Here is a 23,234-nt window from a genome sequence, read left to right as displayed (position 1 = left end):
AAAGTTAAAGACCACCAGTTAAGGGTAAAAGTTAAAGACCACCATTTTGACGGACAAAAATTAAAGACCACCCCAGCGAAGGACAATCCTGCAAATTGCCCATAATAAATAAATCAGAAGGAAACAAGAAGAAGGATTCTGGCCCAATTACAATAAGGATTCTGGCCCAATTACAATGGTTTCATCACAACCATCCAAAGTTGACAAAATCACCTCAGCCGCACGATCAAATAATCTTGATCAACAAACATTTTTGGATAGTGATAGGAAGATTCTTGTCTAGGTAGGACACTACAGGAGACAAACTTAGTTATGGTAGAGCAAATAGAAAATAGACAAGTGTATAGGATTATTTGATTTTTCTTTTATTTTGTTTGCAATATATTTGTACATATCGGCATGGCCTCATAATGGAATAACACACAGAAAATTTCCCGAATAATATCTCTATACTTTCTATAATTAGCGACGAGCAATTTTTGTCGCTGAACAGCAAAACTCCGTAGCTAATCCTATTTAATTATGAATTATTAAATAATTATGTTAGCAAGGGGCTTAAGCATTCTGTCTCTAAACAACAAAAATGGTACTCTAATCCTATTTAACGACGGATTACGAAAGAATCATGTTAGCTACATGCTATTTAGCAACAGATCAACAACTAAGTTTGTAGATGATTCCTTCATTTTTTTATTTTTTTTATGTAGTGACGATGGGATATCCTCTTAATAATGAAAATATACAATCCAAAATGTAAGGGCTTTCTCTCTAAACAAAAAAAATGGGTCCCTAATCCTATTTAACGATAGATTATGCAAGAATCATGTTAGCTACATGTTATTTAGCGACAGATCAACGACGAAGTTTGTATCATTTTTTTTAATTTTTTATATAGTGGCGAAGGCATATCCTCTTAATAATGAAAATATATATTCCAAAATCTAAAATCTAAAGTGACAACAGATATCATTAACCAGTTAAATTAATCTTGTTGTCTAGTCTCCACTGAAAGTAAAAAAAAAAAAAAAATGGGATGGGAAAGAAGAAGGTTGAGAGAATGAGAGAAGCTTACTTAATTAAGTGTATGCTGAATATGCCATTGAATGTGCTGAATTGTATGCTGGCTATTGATATCAGGATTTAGCCACAAGTACATAGCAAATATAAAATTAAGGGAAAAAGGATAAACAATGAGTAAACAAAGCAAGAAAAAGTAGTACATGTTGGAAGACAGGCACACATAACATAAGCATAAACTCTTTGTACTGTTGGAATATTTGATTGCTTTGCTTTTGACATCACGTATTATTCTCTAGTTCTCTAAAAGCTTCCGTTGTTAGGTGATCAAACCCTCTTGTCATTAAGGGCTCGTTTGGTACGAGGGATAAAGGATAAGGGATAAATAATTTTGAAATTAAATCTGAGATGTGTTTATCCCACGTTTGGTTGGGATAAAATCATGGTATAACTATTTTCGGAATTAGTTATCTCGGAATTGTAGTGTTATTTTATCCTTGTGGGAGAGTGGGATAACTAATCACGGGATAACTAATCCCAAGATAACTTGTTTCCCAACAAACCACTGCTAAGTGTTTTACTCTCTTAGTGAGTCTACCCAACACGAATTTAGATTAGTCGAATTAGTGACTGAACACCAGCCTTTAGCGTTTTACCCCCTTAGCGACTCGATGCGACACAAATTTAAATTTATCGGATCAATGAATTTCAAATATTGAAACCCTTGACCATTCAATGTTAAATTCAGATTAATAGGAGGAGTGAATTTTGAACTGAACGTCTTGACATTCAGCGTTTTACCCTCTTAGTGAGTCAACGCCACACAAAAGCTTATATTGTTAGGTCACCGTTCTTCTTGGCAGGAGCGTTTTATTCCCTTAGATGAGTCTACCCAAGACGATTTCAAATTAGTGATTTTTGAATACTGAATGTGAACATTCAGCGGTTTACACGAGTGAGTCTATTCAGTACGAATTTCAAATTAGTTGGATCAATGAATTTTGAACAGTGAATACTAAACATCTCGTCATTCAACATTTACTGCCATAGTGAGTCTATGCAACACGTATTTAGATTAATCGGACCAATGCATTTTGAATATCAAACACCAAAAGAAAAGAAATGGTAATAAGGCGTACACAAACTTGAATTCTATAATCAAGTCATCAATATTGCAAAACCTAGGCATTTTGCATTTGCTGTCCACTTACTTTTGGAAGGAAATTAAAACTATATATACACACACACACGCGCGCACATATATATATATATATATATATATATATATATATATATATATATATATATATATATATATATATTATTTAAAAAAATTAATCAATAAACAGGAAAGAAGTAAATTATTTTTAAAAAAAGTAGTTTATCAAAAGAAATGATTAAAAAAAAAAAAAAGGAAAAACCTACCGGTATATGTGGCATCTAGAGTATGTTCACTTTTCTTCACGTCATCAAACTAATATGGATGTGTCTAAGATTTTCTCAATATGTAAAGAAGTTAAAATTATATAACAAACACAATTTGGATTTATATGCAAAAAATAAATAAAATTGACCTATTAACCATTGGCCAGATGTACCATATGATTTATGAATCACCAAAGATCTTGACCTCCATATAGAAAGAGCATTACACAATCAAATACGAGCTTCTACGTTTCATCAAAAAATTGTACCAACTGATAGTGTGGTGCTTGTGTCACCTCAAAAAGCTTTTTTAATTATATTTAACATTTGGATAAAGACATATACATATATAAATTAATTATGTTATAACATGTTGCTTACTATTTACTTTAAGTTACAATTAACATTAAATAGATTCACTTGCAATTATTTGTCAAGTGATCATTTGATTGTGAAATATTTTTTTACAACATCAGTACATTTAACTTAAACTCATTTCATTAACCACCTCAACCTTTTTCTTCAAGAGTTTGATTTTGTAGTTCATCATAACAAATGTTATTTTAATTATATATATGACCAATTTTCACAGCATATTAGTTAATAATAACACGAGATTAGTAAACAATATACAAAATATTATTTGTAAGGTCATTTTCTCCAATTCAAATTATAAGTAGACTTAAAAGACCTATATAGATTGATTGATTGTTTTAAATTTATATATACTATTTATTGAATCGTCTTAAAAATGTAAATTTTTTAAACTCTTCGTAGTAAGAATTTTAACACCGCTGCTGAATGCAAAGAAGTAAAACTCTTAATTTAAGGGGATGGATTTTTTAAAATTGTAATTTGTGTTGATGAAACAAGAGAGTATCATCTAGACATGAATGAGTCTAAAATTGGATAGGATAAAACTTGTCTGTGGACCATTTTTTATGTACAATTTTTCAACTGTGACAATTATCTTCTTCACATGATTCTTGATTTTTCTTTTAAAGAAACTGTTGGAAATAATAATTCAAAATTATAGGAAACCAAAATTAGTTAGGATTTGATATTTTAATCCATGTCCAATTAGGATTTATAGTTAAATTAGTATAGAAATAGGTTTTCCTGTTTTGAGTTAAAGTATGTTTTATAATATTATAAATAGGATTGCTGCTATTTATTTTATGTTGTGGAGATTGTAAAAAGCGTTTAGAGATTCATAAAGTTTATCAATAGAATATATTCCTTCAGAAACAAAACAAGAAAAAAGGAGTATTATCTCAATTTTAAATGAATATAATTCTAAGTCAGGAAACTGTTGTCAAAATAATCTGTATAAGTATAAACAGAGTTTGAACAGAATATGTACAATTAACCAGTAAACTACAGAAAGTACAGAAACTGGAAAATGAACAGAAACAATGTTTGGGAAAAAAAATCCAGAATATAATCGAGCTCACTTAGTTCAAAGTGTGTCCTTAAGGAAATTATTCCCCTCACAGTACTCGAGGTTGATGGAATATTCCCTCCCAGGATAGAACGATTATCTTACCGGAATAGTAGTACTCCAAATTCGGGTAGCGGCGAACCACTCAACAAAAGTATTGTATCACACGAGAATAAACAAGAGAGAGTTTTGGAGAGAAAGATTTGTAAGCGCGAGAAAATTGTGATCGAATTCTGGAAAAATGAAGGAATTTATACCAGTTGGAGGTACTGATTCTGAATGTTTGCAACCATTCAGATCAGTCACTAGGTTTGGAGGGAATTTTGAAAAAATTCGGGAAGAGGAAAAACGGATCGGGTCGGTCACGAGTCACGAGTCGCGGGTAAGGGTCGATTTTCTATTTAATTAAATAATTAATTAATTAATCTTTTTCCAAATCCGAAGCCGAAGCCGAAGCCGAAGCCGAAGCCGAGCGAGCGACGACGACGGCGCGAGGGGTCCTTGCCCCCTCAACCCTTTTAGCAACCAGAGAAGGTGTAATGTAATATATACACCTCTCTTTTCCTCTCTTTTTCCTATGTGGGACAAATGCTTTAACCAAAGCAAAAGGACCTTTTACATTCCCTTCACTTTTCATCCCATCATTTCCCATTCACCAATATCAAAACCCAACAATCCCCCACATGAATGGGGAATGGCCATAATATAAAAGAATGCGCGGACAAGTGTGATATACAAGCGAAGATTGATCGTATCTGGATAAGTAGGTTTCCCTTTGAACTTTCCGTAGTGAACTTATATCGGATATACTCAATCAATCGGTAGATTTGATATCTTTGAACCGTCGAACTTTGTTGTATACCTAGACAACATAAGTCACACAATCAACCTTCAACCGTTTATGGTTCTCACGGTTGTGTTCGTTTCAGCCATGAACACCGCCTCGGTTTCATGAGTGCATAGAGATGGGCCTTTATTGTCATTCCCCTTTTTAAGCGGCTTACACTTAACACTCACATAGGTGATTTCTAAACATGTGGTACTATAGCCACATTATCTCGGTCATATCTTGCCATTTTAGATAATCATTAAAAAACCTTAATGCTTTATTAACTCATTAACAAGCCATAAAGTTTTATCCTTATTTACGAACATTGTCTTCATCCGAGAATGGGTTGAGTTATTTGACAATGTTGAACCGTCAGTCACAACTTTGTTTGATCTCCTTGAACCAAGCTTTTGGGATCTCCAGTCTGCTAGGTAGAGTTACCGCCATGATGACTTGTCCTCGGCCTTAACCCCATTCCCATTGATGATCTACTAACTCCCTCTCTAGATAAGCCTTTTGTAAGCGGATCCGCTATGTTATCTCTTGACTTTACATAGTCAATTGTGATAACGCCACTAGAGAGGAGTTGTCTAACGGTATTGTGTCTCCGTCGTATGTGACGGGATTTTTCGTTATACATTACGCTCCCTGTCCTACCTATTGCTGCTTGACTGTCACAATGTATACATATAGGAGCCAAAGGTTTGGGCCAGAATGGAATATCTTCTAAGAAATTTCGGAGCCATTCGACAACTTCTTCACCGGCCTTGTCTAAAGCTATGAATTCGGATTCCATAGTGGAACGGGCGATGCAAGTCTGTTTGGATGATTTCCAAGACACTGCTCCACTCCCAATTGTGAAAACATATCCACTCGTGGATTTAACTTCAGACGATCCAGTGACTTCGGGATATTTATTATAATGCAAAGCATAGTCTTGAGTATGTTTTAGATACCCCAAAACTCGTTTCATTGCCATCCAATGTGTGTGATTGGGATTACTAGTAAACCGACTCGGTTGCTAATAGCACATGCTATATCTGGTCGTGTACAATTCATGATATACATCAGACTTCCCAACACTCTCGCATAGTCCCCTTGTGATTTACTTTCACCTTCATTCTTTTGAAGTGCGTAACTCATATCAATTGGAGTTCTGGCAATCTTGAAATCCAAGTACTTGAAATTGTCAAGTATTTTCTCTATGTAGTGAGACTCTGATAATGCTATACCTTGTGGAGTTCTATGAATTCTGATTCCTAGGATTACATCAGCAACTCCTAAGTCTTTCATGTCAAATTTGCTAGCCAGCATGCGCTTTGTAGCATTTATATACCGCCATATTTTTGCTCATTATCGCATGTCATCAACATACAAACAAACAATGACTTCGTGGCTTTGAGTGTTTTTAATGTAAACACATTTATCACACTCATTGATTTTAAAGCCATTGCCAACATGGTTTGGTCAAATTTAGCATGCCATTGTTTGGGTGCTTGTTTAAGTCCATAAAGCGACTTTACAAGTTTGCACACTTTCTTTTCTTTACCGGAACCACAAAACCCTCAAGTTGTTCCATGTAAATTTCTTCCTCCAAATCACCATTTAAGAAAGTCTGTTTTTAACGTCCATTTGGTGAATTTCAAGACCATACACGGCCGCGCAGCCACTAACACCCGAATGGACGTTATTCTTGTTACAGGCGAGTATGTGTCAAAATAATCAAGACCTTCTTTTTGTCTATAACCTTTGACCACAAGCCTTGCCTTATATTTGTCAATAGTGCCGTCAGCTTTCATTTTCCTTTTAAAAATCCATTTAGAACCTAAAGGCTTGTTTCCGGAGGAAGATCAACCACTTCCCATGTGTGGTTATCTAAGATTAATTGAATCTCACTATTGGCCGTCTCTTTCCAAAATCTTTGAATCAGGAGATGACATAGCCGCCTTGAAATTTTGAGGCTCATTTCAAGCAGGAATGTCACAAAATCTGGACCGAAGGAAGTAGATGTCCTTTGACGTTTGCTATGCCTTGGATCTTCTTTTCTAGGGGCATTCTCCATTGGTTCTTCCCGTGGTCGATTAAATCTTTCATTCGACGACTCGCATTCAATTTTATACGGATAGATGTTTTCAAAGAATTCAAAGATTATCAGATTCAATTACCGTATTATTATGAATTTCGGGATTGTCAGAATCATGAACCAAAAATCTACATGCTTTACTATTTGTTGCATATCCAATGAAAACACAGTCCACGGTTTTTTATCCTATTTTCACCCTTTTGGGTAAAGGAACTTGTACCTTTGCTAGACACCCCCACACTTTAAAATATTTCAAGTTGGGTTTCCTTCCTTTCCATTTTTCATAAGGAATAGAGTGTGTTTCTTTGTGGGGTACTCGTTGAGTATTCGGTTAGGTTTGTAAGGATAGCTTCCCCCACAAGTTACGCGGTAAACCTGGACGATTAGTAAAGCATTCATCATTTCTTTTAATGTCCGGTTTTCCTTTCCGCAACTCCATTGGATTGTGGTGTGTAGAGGGCGTAGTTTGATGGATGATTCCATATTCTAAACATATTTCTGCAAAAGGAGATTCGTATTCCCCACCCCTATCACTTCTAATCATTTTAATCTTTTTATTCAATTGATTTTCGACTTCATTCTTATATTGCTTAAATGCTTCTATTGCTTCATCCTTACTATTCAGCAAATAAACATAACAATATCGAGTGCAATCGTCAATAAAAGTTATGAAATACTTTTTCCCACCGCGAGATGGTATTGACTTCATATCACAAATGTCAGTGTGGATTAAGTCTAAAGGATTTGAATTCTTTTGAACAGACTTATACGAATGCTTAACAAACTTTGATTCAACACATATTTGACATTTAGATATATTACACTCAAATTTAGGCAATATTTCAAGATTAATCATTTTTCGCAAGGTTTTGTAATTGACATGTCCTAAACGAACATGCCATAAATTATTTGACTCCAATAAGTAAGAAGAAGCGATTTTCCATTAATCTTTATCAACAACCATTACATTAAGTTTGAAAAGGCCCTCGGTGAGGTAGCCCTTTCCTACAAACATATCATTCTTACTAAGTACAAATTTATCACTAACCAACACGCACTTAAACCCATTTTTCACGAGTAGTGCGGCTGAAACTAAGTTCTTCCTAATTGATGGAACGTGCATGACGTTGTTGAGAGTCGGACTTTTCCGGATGTCATCTTCAATGAGAACCTTTCCATATCCTTTAACTTTGGTCATTGCGAAGATTTCCCATGTATAGCTCCTCTTCGGGTCCAGCGGGAGTATAGGTTGCAAATGCTTCCTTAACGGCACACACATGTCGAGTGGCGCCAGAATCAAGCCACCACTCTTTTGGGTTACCAACCAGGTTGCACTCAGACAGCATTGCACACAGGTCATCAACATCTTCTACCATGTTTGCCTGACCCTTGTTTTTCTCTTTGTCCTTCTTGGGGGCACGACAGTCGGGAGCTTTATGGCCTGCTTTACCACAATTATAACAGTTGCCCTTGAACTTTTTCTTGTTATGATCCTTCTCCTTTCCAGAAGGCCTCTTCCTTTTCTTGTTCTTTTTCGGAGTAGCATCTTCAACGACGTTTGCCCCTTCAATCGGTGAACTCTTACGGTACCTCTTCTCAGCGGTTTTGTTATCTTCCTCGATCTTGAGACGAATCACAAGATCCTCCAACTTTATTTCCTTTCTCTTGTGCTTAAGATAATTCTTGAAATCTTTCCATGAGGGTGGCAACTTCTCAATCATTGCAGCCACTTGAACGCTTCATTCACTACCATACCTTCGAATAAGGTCATGGAAGATAAGTTGAAGCTCTTGAACTTGGGTTCCAACGGTTTTTCCATCCACCATTTTGTAGTCTAGGAATTTGGCAACCACAAACTTCTTCAAGCAAGCATCTTCGGTTTTGTACTTCTTTTCAAGTGCACTCCATAGTTCTTTGGAGGTCTCTCTTGCCGTAGACGTTGTACAAGTCATCTTCTAAGGCACTCAAAATATAGCCTTTGCACAAAAATCAGCCTGTTTCCAAGCCTCGGTAACCATGAACTTTTGGTTGTCGGGCATGTCGGCGAGCGAGCACGGGAGGTCCTCACTGGTGAACTTTTGCATACCAAGGGTGGTAAGCCAAAAGAACATTCTTTCTTTGCCATCCTTTAAAGTTGGCAGTGAACTTCGCGAGTTTCTCGGCCGTGGCACGGTACGGGTTGTAGGAGTAACCGCCCATTCAATGTTCGAGAGGGAGTTCCGGTCGCAGAGGGAGTTCCAGTCTCAATTGCCATTATTTCTTTGTCACTGTCAAATCGACAAACTGTTTTAGTTACTAAAAACAGAATAGCAATTAAATCACAAACTTGTACGATGAAAATTTTATTTCTTCAAATCGCAGTATAATTATGAACTTTGGTATTCTAACGAAGTTTTTATATCTTCGAGTCAGAATACTAATATTCATATGGAGTAGAAAACTACAGAAGTTTTAATCTCCTTAAACAGAATACAGATTATAATATTATTTTAATTTCCTTAAGATTGTTGTCAAAATAATCTGTATAAGTATAAACAGAGTTTGAACAGAATCTGTACAATTAACGAAAGCGGAAAATGAACGAAACTATGTTTGGGAAAAAAAATCCGAGAGAGAGTTTTCAAAGGTGTGTCCTTAAGCGCGAGGTTGATGGAATATTCCCTACCGGGATAGAACGATTATCTTACCAAAGGAGTCTCAAATTAGTCGGTCACGAGTCGCGTATCACACAGAATAAACAAGAGAGAGTTTTGTAAGCGCAGAAAATTCGTACTGAATTCTGGAAAGGATCGGGTCGGTCACGAGTCGCGGGTAAGGGGCCGAGCGAGCGAGCGACGACGAGCGGCGACGCGACGGGTCCTTGCCCCCTCAACCCTTTTAGCAACTGTGAGAGAAAGTGTAATGTAATATATACACCTCTCTTTTCCTCTCTTTTTCCTATGTGGGACAAATGCTTTAACCAAAGCAAAAAAGACCTTTTACATTCCCTTCACTTTTCATCCCATCATTTCCCATTCACCAATATCAAAACCTAACAGAAACAATTCCTCTTATTAAACTGGATATTCGATGAAGTTGAATTACATGCTTCAAAACGTTTGATAAGGCCTCCATGAGAGTAACATGCGCTTGTAACCCTACTATATATGACATAAAAGATACCAAAATAAAATAAAATATGGGGCATATTTTTAATTAGAATTCAAGAAATTCACTAACATTATATCAGAGGCGGATTGAGAATTTTAACTTTAGGAGTTTCATCAAGTTTTAAATTCTACGTAACCCCGTCCATTTAATTTACTGAATTAAAATCTATTATTTATACTTATTTAGTCAACTTTAAACATATATGTATTGTGTTTGAGCCAAAGCTAATATTTCAGATTAGATGAACCTATAAATATACTCTATATCCACCCCGATTATCATTCTTTAGTGAGGGTTTCTGAAAAAAAAATTCTTTATCCAAGATGTGAAACTCATAATAGTCAGACAAATTTTGATTTACGTCGCATAGGGATAGTACTTTAATTTCTAATAGTAGTATTTAAAGGTGCGCTTCATATATAATTTGAAAGATTTTGGTACTACAAACGAATCACTTTTGCTAAAAAAAAAAAAAAAAAAAAAAAAAAAAAAAAAAAAACTCTATTCATGAGAGTCTTCTAAAATTCTGCCATGTGAATGATGATTTCATCCGCAAATATATTTATTAAATTAAACAGAAAATATTGTACATGGTTTATATATATATATATATATATATATATATATATATATATATATATATATATAAATAAAATTAAAATTGTACTAGCTACAAAAAAGTAAAGCATGACAATATAAAAAATTCAAGGGTCGGAAAGGAATATGAGGCCATTATAAGAATAACATTTGTGATAGTAAGAGGTACCAATGGCATATCCCTTGTAAGATTCTTAACTTGCCAACCTCCCCCTCTATTTTTACTCTTTTTTTTTTCCTACTTTCGTTTTTGTTCCTCCTTTATCCAAAAGTGATCACATTCTCCCTGCTTAAGTCACCTTCACTCTTATATATTTGGCTTCATGAACATCACCAATTTTCCAATTACCTTATAATTTAATCAAACCCTCTAGGTGTAGTTTTCTTGATTTATCGTAATTTTCATTCGATGGAGGAAGAGGAAGAACTACTACGTAAACGGAAAACGCTGGAACCACCACGGTCAGTTGAAGATAATAAAAGGGTGGATGCAGAAGATGGTTTTGTGATGGTGTTTGGTGGGAATTACTATTATCATTCATGAAGAATCTTGATTAGTCATGAATAGATTAATCTTGGTTAGTCCCATGGTGTAAAGGCAATTGGCATGTTCATGGCATGGTGGTTTTTCTGGTCAAAATTAAGGGCAACTTCTAATCCTTTGGCATTTGAGTCTCTTCATGGGCTCTAGGAATTAAAATTATCGTAGTTAAAAGAAGATAATTCTCAAAGACAAGGCAGATTATGATAATTAATCCTTCCTTACTTAGTTCTTTGTTTGAGTTTTTTTACCAAATATTAATGTTGTATGTGTTTGTAAGCTAGCAACTTAATTAAGTGTTTTATGTATTAGGCCTATGGCCGGAATAATGATATAGTGTTGTATTAATGTTTGAGTACTGTGATTCGTTTATGATTGGTTTGTTTAAAGTAAAGCATTATGTTTCCTAGCTGAAGCGAGAAAGTAAGTTATTATTGGAATAATGTATGAAGTTTGCAGTGCATTTATGATTTGAGATAACTTATGAATGATTGATGCGGTTGGCTGCGTTCTAAATTAACATTTGTGTTCTTTTATTTTTCTTTCTAAACATTAGTTGAAATGTTGTGTCATGAATAAAGAGGACATATGTGCATCTTGTTTGAAAACGAAAGGTTTGATATATGCACTTATTCCTTTCTCTCCTTATGAAAGTTTGTTATGTATAGTCTCTTCATCATGTCATGATGGTGAGTTTTCCTTGCAATGCCCTACTTTTTTTTTGCAATGCCCTACTTTTTTTTTTCTTTTGTGCCGGAAAGTTCTACTTTAGCTCTTTCTACTGACGATACTTCATTTTAAGCGACTCAAACTCAAAACCTTTAGTTAATTAAAAATGAAAACGTATTTATCATTCTACCATTACCTTCGATGCAATGACTTATTTTATTTGAATAAACTTTTAAGTACACATATAGGAGTAGTACGAACTTGATAAATACTTACATGTATCAGATATTTACACCAAATCATGTAAACTTACAATAATTAAGTGATTTAATTAGGTAAGTATCCATATTAATTAATCATAGTTAAGTACTAAAAATATATGTAAAAAACACATGTCATGCATCTGTTGGTTTGAAACGGATGCGGGTAAGTTTTTTACCGCTCATCAAATTAAAGTGTTGCACATATCTTATGCTAAGCTTGGTAAAGTACGTACCTAGTCTTTCTTCCCTTATGATGTAATAATTCCAAATTCACTATGTTAAGGGGATTGTGTAACTTATATTTCCTTAATCATAATGGTAATACTAACAAGTTACAATATATTATACATCTTAGCAAAAAGATGATGCCACTTATACTTGAAAAGAAATTTGTTTTTATTTTTCATTGGACGTTGAAGTATCTTTGAAATACATTGTATACTTACATCCAAAGTCGTTCAAGCTAATGCCAAAATACATCTTTGCACAATCTAATTATTATACAAGAATATATTTTGGGGAAATTAATTAATAAAACAAGAAGAATTTTTATTAAAAGAAACAACAAAGAAATTTAAAAAAAAAACTCAGTATGCGAGAATTCGGTATGTTGACTTTTCTTCACGTACGTCATCAAACTAACAATATGGATGTGTCCAAGATTTTCTCAAGAAGTTAAATTATGTAATAAACACATTTTTCGATTAAATTTATAAGCAAAAAGGATTAACCTATTAACCGTTGGCCAGATGTACCATATGATTTATGAATCATCAAAGACTAAGACCCTCCATAGAAAGAGCACTACGCAATAAAATTAAAGTACATTAGTACAAACTTCTAAGTATCGTGAAAAAATTGTACTAAATGATAGTGAACTGCTTAGTGCTTGTGTCACCTCAAAAAGCGTTTTAAAATTCTATTCCTCATTTAGATAAAGACATATATATATACACACACACAAAAAAAATACCTACCTAATAATTGGAGGGGTAATTTGATTGGTGAACACATTATACCAGGATATATTTTATGAGATTACAGTACAGGATCAAATAATAACGAAATTATTTAGTGAATATATTTTTATCAGTGGATATTTAGTTTAATGGACTATGAAATTAAATATACTGAGTATAGTATAAAGTATGTCTTTGATGTTACAGTAGAGATAAGTTGGAATAAACTTTAATTTTCAATGTTAGCCTTAGCTTGTTTAAAAGAATTTAAAAGAAGAACCTTGGAGAAGGACATCTTGATCATTTTGGTGTTTTGTCCCCTGGATTAGTAATCGGGATTGTTATCCTATATTGAAGGTGGTATAAAAATAATACTCCTACATTGTGGTATAACTATGTCTGAACATTTTATCCTTAGATTGTCATCCTCTATACCACAAACCAAATTCGACGTACCTATATTCACTGCCGATGGCACAAATTTAATTTTTACACTAGTGAAATTATTACCTGTAAAGGTTACCTGCTTTATTTTTCAATTTACTAATTCACATTATTATAGTAATTACATGCAATTAATTACCCGTCAAGTAGCGTAAAAAGATTTTACAAAATTAAATGTATCATATAAAATGGTGGCTTTTTTAAAAGTGTAGTTTCTCATGTTGATGAAACAAGATATACTATCATCTACACATGAAAATGAGTCTCAGCATGTAGTTTTTCAACTACGATAATTATATTTTTCACATGATTCTTTGATTTTTCTTTTAATGTTTCCTTATTGATTTCCCTTGCAGAAAAAGGTTATAAAGAAACACAAGAAGAAAAATATAGTAAATAATAAAATAATTAGTAATAAATGCAGCACCCAAGCTCGACTGGGATTTTTCTTTTTTACGAAAAAGAAGCAAAATGGAGCAGGTTTAATTTTCTCGTTTAATTTTTCTCTATTATTGTATTATTATCTCAGCTTTACACAAATATAGTACTCCCCTCTCCCAATTTATTATCATGACTTATTTTAGTGGTTTCTTTTTTCTGAGTTTTTCAAATATAAATCCTTCGAGTATTTCGTAATAAAAATTACATTTTTGAAAACTACATAGATATACTATAAGTCTGTATAATAAATAGTAATTCACCATACATGAAAAGAGTTGGAAAAAATCATAGTCAAAGAAAAAGATGTTTGCTCCACAAAACAATTCTTTTACGAAATTGGATATTCGATGAAGTTGAATGACGTACATGCTTCAAAATGTTAAATTTGATATGCCCCTCCATGAGAGTGACATGCTTGTAACCATAATATTTTTAATTAGAAACCAAGAAAATCCTCTATTATTATCATTTTTTAGTGGTCTGAGTTTCTAATATTTTTCTTTATAATCATTCATGTGTTTATAACGATTCTTGATTTACGTTGTGTATGTGACATCTAGAGTATGTTCACTTTTCTTCACGTCATCAAACTAATATGGATGTGTCTAAGATTTTCTCAATATGTAAAGAAGTTAAAATTATATAATAAACACAATTTGGATTTATATGCAAAAAATAAATAAAATTGACCTATTAACCATTGGCCAGATGTACCATATGATTTATGAATCACCAAAGATCTTGACCTCCATATAGAAAGAGCAGTACACAATCAAATACGAGCTTCTACGTTTCATCAAAAAATTGTACCAACTGATAGTGTGGTGCTTGTGTCACCTCAAAAAGCTTTTTTAATTATATTTAACATTTAGATAAAGACACATATACATATATAAATTAATTATGTTATAACATGTTGCTTACTATTTACTTTTAAGTTACAATTAACATTAAATAGATTCACTTGCAATTATTTGTCAAGTGATCACTTGATTGTGAAATATTTTTTTACAACTTCAGTACATTTAACATAAACTCATTTCATTAACCACCTCAACCTTTTTCTTCGAGAGTTTGATTTTGTAGTCCATCATAACAAATGTTATTTTAGTTATACAGTATATATGACCATTTTCACAGCATATTAGTTAATAATAACACGAGATTAGTAAACAATATACAAAATATCACTTTGTAGGGTCATTTTCTCCTATTCAAATTATAAGTAGACTTAGGAGACCTATATAGATCGATTGATTGATTTTAAATTTGTATATACTATTTATTGAATCGTCTTAAAAATGTAAAAATTTTAAACTCTTCTTAGTAAGAATTTTAGCACCGCCACTGAATGCATAGAAGTTAAACTCTTAGTTCAAAGGGATGTATTTTTTAAAATTGTAATTTGTGTTGATGAAACAAGAGAGTATCATCTAGACATGAATGAGTCTAAAATTGGATAGGATAAAACTTGTCTGTGGACCATTTTTGAAGTACAATTTTTCAACTGTGACAATTATCTTCTTCACATGATTCTTGATTTTTCTTTAAAGAAACAAAACAAGAAAAAGGGAGTATCATCTCAATTTTAAATAAATATAACTCTAAGTCAGGAAACAATTCCTTTTATTAAACTGGATATTCGATGAAGTTGAATTACATGCTTCAAAACGTTTGATGAGGCCTCCATGAGAGTAACATGCGCTTGTAACCCTACTATATATGACATAAAAGATTAAAAAAAAAATAAAAAAAAAAGAAAGGAGGGGCATATTTTTAATTAGAATTCAAGAAATTCACTAGCATTATATCAGAGGCGGATTGGGAATTTTAACTTTAGGGGTTTCATCAAGTTTTAAATTCTACGTAACCTCATTCATTTAATTTACTGAATTAAAATATACTATTTATACTTATTTGGTGAACTTTTAACATATCTATATTGTGTTTAAGCCAAAGCTAATATTTTGGATCAGATGAACCCATAAATATACCCTACATCCACCTTGATTATCATTCTTTAGTGAGGGTTTCTGAAAAAAATTCTTTAACCGAGATGTGAAACTCATAATAGGCAAACAAATCTTCATTTACATCGCATAAGGATGGCTTATCAAAGAGAAAAACACTCCCTTTCAAGAGTTTCTTCATTCTCAAACTTTTAATTAAGGATGAATATATTACATTCATCTCACCACATTCCTGATAGTACTTTAGTTTCTAATAGTAGTATTTAAAGGTGCGCTTCATAATTTGAAAGATTTTGGTACTACAAACAAATCACTTTTGCTAAAAAAAAAAAACCTCTATTCATGAGAGTCTTCTAAAATTCTGCCATGTGAATGATGATTTCATCCGCTAATATAGTAATTAAATTAAACAGCAAATATCGTACATGGTTTATATATATATATAATTAAAATAGTACTAGCTACAAAAAAGTAAAGCATGACAATATAAAAAATTCAAGGGTCGGAAAGGAATATGAGGCCATTATAAGAAATAACATTTTTGATGTAAGAGGTACCAATAGCATATCCCTTGTAAGATTCTTAACTTGCCAACCTCCCCCTCTATTTTTACTCTTTTTTTTTTTTCCTACTTTCGTTTTAGTTCCTCCTTTATCCAAAAGTGATCACATTCTCCCTGCTTAAGTCACCTTCACTCTTATATATTTGGCTTCATGAACATCACCAATATTCCAATTACCTTATAATTTAATCAAACCCTCTAGGTGTAGTTTTCTTGATTTATCGTTATTTTCATTCGATGGAGGAAGAGGAAGAACTACTACGTAAACGGAAAACGCTGGAACCACCACGGTCAGTTGAAGATAATAAAAGGGTGGATGCAGAAGATGGTTTTTGTGATGGTGTTTGGTGGGAATTACTATTATCATTCATGAAGAATCTTGATTAGTCATGAATAGATTAATCTTGGTTAGTCCCATGGTGTAAAGGCAATTGGCATGTTCATGGTGTGGTGGTTTTTCTGGTCAAAATTAAGGGCAACTTCTAATCCTTTGGCATTTGAGTCTCTTCATGGGCTCTAGGAATTAAAATTATCGTAGTTAAAAGAAGATAATTCTCAAAGACAAGGCAGATTATGATAATTAATCCTTCCTTACTTAGTTCTTTGTTTGAGTTTTTTTACCAAATATTAATGTTGTATGTGTTTGTAAGCTAGCAACTTAATTAAGTGTTTTAATTTATGTATTAGGCCTATGGCCAGAATAATGATATAGTGTTGTATTAATGTTTGAGTACTGTGATTCGTTTATGATTGGTTTGTTTAAAGTAAAGCATTATGTTTCCTAGCTGAAGCGAGAAAGTAAGTTATTATTGGAATAATGTATGAAGTTTGCAGTGCATTTATGATTTGAGATAACTTATGAATGATTGATGCGGTTGGCTGCGTTCTAAATTAACATTTGTGTTCTTTTATTTTTCTTTCTAAACATTAGTTGAAATGTTGTGTCATGAATAAAGAGGACATATGTGTATCTTGTTTGAAAACGAAAGGTTTGATATATGCACTTATTCCTTTCTCTCCTTATGAAAGTTTGTTATGTATAGTCTCTTTCATCATGTCATGATGGTGAGTTTTCCTTGCAATGCCCTACTTTTTTTTTTCTTTTGTGCCGGAAAGTTCTACTTTAGCTCTTTCTACTACAGGCGATACCATTTTCATGACTCAAACTCAAAACCTTTAGTTAATTAAAAATGAAAACGTATTTATCATTCTACCATTACCTTCGATGCAATGACTTATTTTATTTGAATAAACTTTTAAGTACACATATAGGAGTAGTACGAACTTGATAAATACTTACATGTATCGGATATTTACACCAAATCATGTAAACTTACAATAGTTAAGTGATTTAATTAGGTAAGTATCCATATTAATTAATCATAGTTAAGTACTAAAAATATATATAAAAAACACATGTCATGCATTTGTTGGTTTGAAACGGATGCGGGTAAGTTTTTTACCGCTCATCAAATTAAAATGTTGCACATATCTTATGCTAAGCTTGGTAAAGTACCTAGTCTTTCTTCCCTTATGATGTAATAATTCCAAATTCACTATGTTAAGGGGATTGTGTAACTTATATTTCCTTAATCATAATGGTAATACTAACAAGTTACAATATATTATACATCTTAGCAAAAAGATGATGCCACTTATACTTGAAAAGAAATTTGTTTTTATTTTTCATTGGACGTTGAAGTATCTTTGAAATACATTGTACACTTACATCCAAAGTCGTTCAAGCTAATGCCAAAATACATCTTTGCACAATCTAATTATTATACAAGAATATATTTTGGGGAAATTAATTAATAAAAGAAGAAGAATTTTTATTAAAAGAAACAACAAAGAAATTAAAAAAAAAAAAAAAAAAACTCAGTATGTGAGAATTCGGTATGTTGACTTTTCTTCACGTACGTCATCAAACTAACAATATGGATGTGTCCAAGATTTTCTCAAGAAGTTATATTATGTAATAAACACAATTTTCGATTAAATTTATAAGCAAAAAAGATTAACCTATTAACCGTTGGCCAGATGTACCATATGATTTATGAATCATCAAAGACTAAGACCCTCCATGGAAAGAGCACTACGCAATAAAATTAAAGTACATTAGTACAAACTTCTAAGTATCGTGAAAAATTTGTACTAAATGATAGTGTACTGCTTGTGTCACCTCAAAAAGCGTTTTAAAATTCTATTCCACATTTAGATAAAGACATATATATATATATATATATATATATACACACACACAAAATACCTACCTAATAATTGGAGGGGTAATTTGATTGGTGAACACATTATACCAGGATAAGTTTAATGAGATTACAGTACAGGATCAAATAATTACGAAATTATTTAGTGAATATATTTTTATCAGTGGATATTTAGTTTAATGGACTATGAAATTAAATATACTGAGTATAGTATAAAGTATGTCTTTGATGTTACAGTAGAGATAAGTTGGAATAAACTTTAATTTTCAATGTTAGCCTTAGCTTGTTTAAAAGAATTTAAAAGAAGAACCTTGGAGAAGGACATCTTGATCATTTTGGTGTTTTGTCCCCTGGATTAGTAATCGGGATTGTTATCCTATATTGAAGGTGGTATAAAAATAATTCTCCTACATTGTGGTATAACTATGTCTGAACATTTTATTCTTAGATTGTCATCCTCTATACCACAAACCAAATTCGACGTACCTATATTCACTTTTTGATGGCACAAATTTAATTTTTACACTAGTGCAATTATTACTGTAAAGGTTACACCTTTATTTTTCAATTTACTAATTCACATTATTATAGTAATTACATGTAATTAATTACCCGTCAAGTAGCGTAAAAAGATTTTACAAAATTAAATGCATCATTTAAAATGGTGGCTTTTTTAAAAGTGTAGTTTCTCATGTTGATGAAACAAGATATACTATCACCTACACATGAAAATGAGTCTCAGTATGTCTGGCCATTCATGAGGTACTATTTTTCAACTGCGATAATTATATTCATCGCATGATTCTTTGATTTTTCTTTTAATGGTTCCTTATGGATTTCCCTTACAGAAAAGGTTATAAAGAAACACAAGAAGAAAAATGTAGTACATAATAAAATAATTAGTAACAAATGCAGCACCCAAGCTCGACATGGATTTTTCTTTTTTACAAAAAAGAAGCAAAATGGAGCAGGTTTAATTTTCTCGTTTGGTTTTTCTCTATTGTTGTATTATTATCTCAGCTCTACAGAAATATAGTACTCCCTCTATCCCAATTTATACGAGGGATGACTTATTTGGGGAGTCAAACAACTCTTTCTTTGACTACAATTTCAAATATGAATCCTTCGAGTATTTTATAATAAAATTTACATTTTTGAAAACTACATAGAAATATTATAAGTCTGCATAATAAATAGTAATTCACAATATATGAAAAGAGTTGGAGAAAATCATAGTCAAAGAAAAAGATATTTGACTCCACAAAACAATTCTTTTACGAAATTGGATATTCGATGAAGTTGAATGACGTACATGCTTCAAAATGTTAAATTTGATATGCCCTCCATGAGAGTGACATGCTTGTAACCATAATATTTTTAATTAGAAATCAAGAAAACCCGGTTTTATTATCATTCTTTAGTGGTCTGAGTTTCTAATATTTTTCTTTATAACCATTTAGTATTTGAAATTTATCACTGGCCCGAGAAATCTTGATTTACGTTGCGTATGGCTACTGGCCTATTGAAGCGAGAAATACTCTCTTTCAAGAGTTTCTGCATGTCTTGTCTCGAACTTAAAACTTCTAATTAAAAGGAAGGAGGTATTCAGGGGCAGAAAGGGTTCATCCGAACCCTCTTTGTTGGAAAATCACACTATATAAACAAAGTCAAATCTTTTTAATATATAGAGTAGATGATGACCTCTTTGATAAATATCTTATCTTCGCCACTCGAGGTATTACATTCATCCCAACCACACTCCTTGATAACAGAGACAGATGCAACCTTCTAATACTAGCTAGGTTCATCTGAATCCTGCAATTTCAATGCGCGCGGAGCACAATTTTTTGTGTAAAAGTTCATTAAAATCGCAACAAATAGAATATAAAATCCCATGATTTTGAATATATAATGAGTTAAATATTAAAACCCTTAAATGTTGAACTGATCATGGCTAGATTTAAAAGTTGGATTCGTCTATGCTTGATCGTACGTAATTACTAATTTTGTTTAACGACCAAATTCATGACAGTCGCGTTTTCTAAAATTCAGCCATGTGGATGATGATTTCATCCCCTTAATTATAATATTATAATAAAATGGTTTATATATAATTAAAATAGTACTAGCTACAAAAAAGTAAAGCATGACAATATAAAAAATTGAAGGGTAAGAAAGGAATATGAGGCCATTAGAAGAAATAACATTTGTGATGTAAGAGGTACCAATGGCATATCCCTTATAAGATTCTTAACTTGCCAACCCACCCCTCCATTTTTACTCTTTATTCCTACTTTCGTTTTTGTTCCTCCTTTACCAAAAGTGATCACATTATGTCATCCTCACTCTTATATATTTGCCTTCATAAACATCACCAATTTTCCAACCTTATAATTTAATCAAACCCTCTAGGTGTAGTTTTCTTGATTTATCGTTATTTTCGTTCGATGCAGGAAGAGGAAGAACTACTACGTAAACAAAAAATACTGAAACTGTCAGATGAAGATAATAAAAGGGTGGCTCGTTTGGTGGGAGTTGCTATTGTCATTTATGAAGAATCTTGATTAGTCCGGTGGTGTAAGGTAATTGGCATGTTCATGGTGGTGGCTTTTCTGGTCAAAGTTAAGGGCAACTTCTATATCCTTTGGCATTTGAGTCTCTTGATGGGCTCTAGGAATTAAATTTATAGTAGTTAAAAGAAGATAATTCTCAAAGGCAAGACAGATTATTATGTTAACCTTGTCCTTTACTTAGTTCTGTATTTTACTTGTGTTTGTAAGCTACTTAATGAGCGTTTTATGTATTAGGCCTATGGCCAGAATAATGGTCTAGTGTTATATTAATGTTTGAGTTTGAGTGTATTTTGTTTATGATTGGTGTGTTTAATTTAGAGTATTATGTTTTCTACGTGAAGCAATAAAAGGTTGTTGGAATAATATATGAAGTTTGTAGTACTTTTGTGCTTTGAGCTGACTTATGAGTGATTCATGGTTGGCTGCGTTCTAACATTAATTAGTTGAAATGTTGTGTTATGCACATGATTATGATAAGTTTTCCTTGCAATGACCAATGTTTTTGTTTCCCTCTGGGTGAATCCTGCTCGTTTGAGGTCTACTAATCCGAATTTGTGCCGAAAAATTTCGCTTTGGGATAAAATGCTCCCTACAAAAGATGATTTCATTCACATGACTCGCGTCTCACATATTTTCATCTCTTCACAACTTTTAGTGGTACAATATGACCTACTTTCTTTGAATACTTACTTTTTAATGCACATATATTGGACTATAGGTGTACTAATCAAAATGGTTGCACGTATACATCCTATGCTAATTGCTAAGCATGGTAGAGTACCTAATTTTTTCCCCATTATGATGTAATAATTCGAATTGCATTATGTTACGGGGATCTTGTAACTTTATTCCCTTAATCATAAGGCCGGTAATAACAAGTTGCAATATGCTACATCTTAGCAAAAAGATATTTACATGATGCCACTTATTATTCTTAAAAGTTCTTTTTTCAATTGGACGATAAAGTATATGTGAAATACATTGTACCCTTACATTGAATGTCATCAAGCTAATGCCAAAAAACATCTTTGCACAATCTACTAGAAAAGTAGTTTTTTATCAAAAGAAACCAGTATGTGAGATCTAGGTATGTTTACTTTTCTTCACGTACGTCATCAAAACAAAAATGGAAGTCTATGATTCTCAATGTATAGAAGATAAATTATGAAGTATAATAAACACAATTTAGATTTATAAACAAAAAAAAAATGTATTGACCTATTAACCATTGGCCAGATGTACCATATGAATCAAGACTATTCCGACAGAAAACATTACGCAACCAAATTAAAGTATATTATAAGTAGTACAAGCTTTCAATGTTCATCGAAGAAAATAAGTACTAAATGATGCTCTCCATCTCAAATTATCTGTGGTGATTTTCTTTTACACGCTTCTTAGGAAATATTAATTAGGAGGGGATAGTAACATTTTACCTTCATCGATATTTGAACAATCATAACATCATTCTAATTGAGGTACATGTAGTCTTCAAGAACAATAACTACTACAGATGAAATAGAAAAAATAATTAATTTTGTCTTGAATTCTAAAATGAGAATTAATTAATTCGAGACAACTATTTTTAGAAATCACAACAAATAATTTGAGACAGAGGGAATAGTTCTGCTGGTTGTGTCACCTCAAAAAGCGTTTAGATAGAGACACATATTGTCACGACCTATTTTCACTAAGTCGTGCGGGCACCTACCTTTCCCACCTCGGTAGGCGAACCCTTATTCCAACAATCAAAAATATAAAAATAAAGCGGAAGAAGATAAAATAACGTAGGTCTCACGATAATAATATAAAGAAATATAGAAATAATGAGAATCCAACCCCGATACGGTCAGGTCATACAAGAGCATCTAACTAAATACTATAAGTCTGAGTCATATAATACATAGTAGCCTAAAAGATCATGTCCCAGAATGAAACAAGACATAAGGATAAAAAGAGTCATCGGCATCGATCGTCCTCATGCTCATCCTGAAGGACTCAAATCAGAAATCCTCGAATATTAGCCACGAAAAGTAGAAATCGAT

This window comes from Lycium ferocissimum, chromosome 5 (assembly GCF_029784015.1).
Source record: "Lycium ferocissimum isolate CSIRO_LF1 chromosome 5, AGI_CSIRO_Lferr_CH_V1, whole genome shotgun sequence".
Classification (NCBI taxonomy): Eukaryota; Viridiplantae; Streptophyta; class Magnoliopsida; order Solanales; family Solanaceae; genus Lycium; species Lycium ferocissimum.
Note: the sequence above shows the minus strand (reverse complement) of the source record.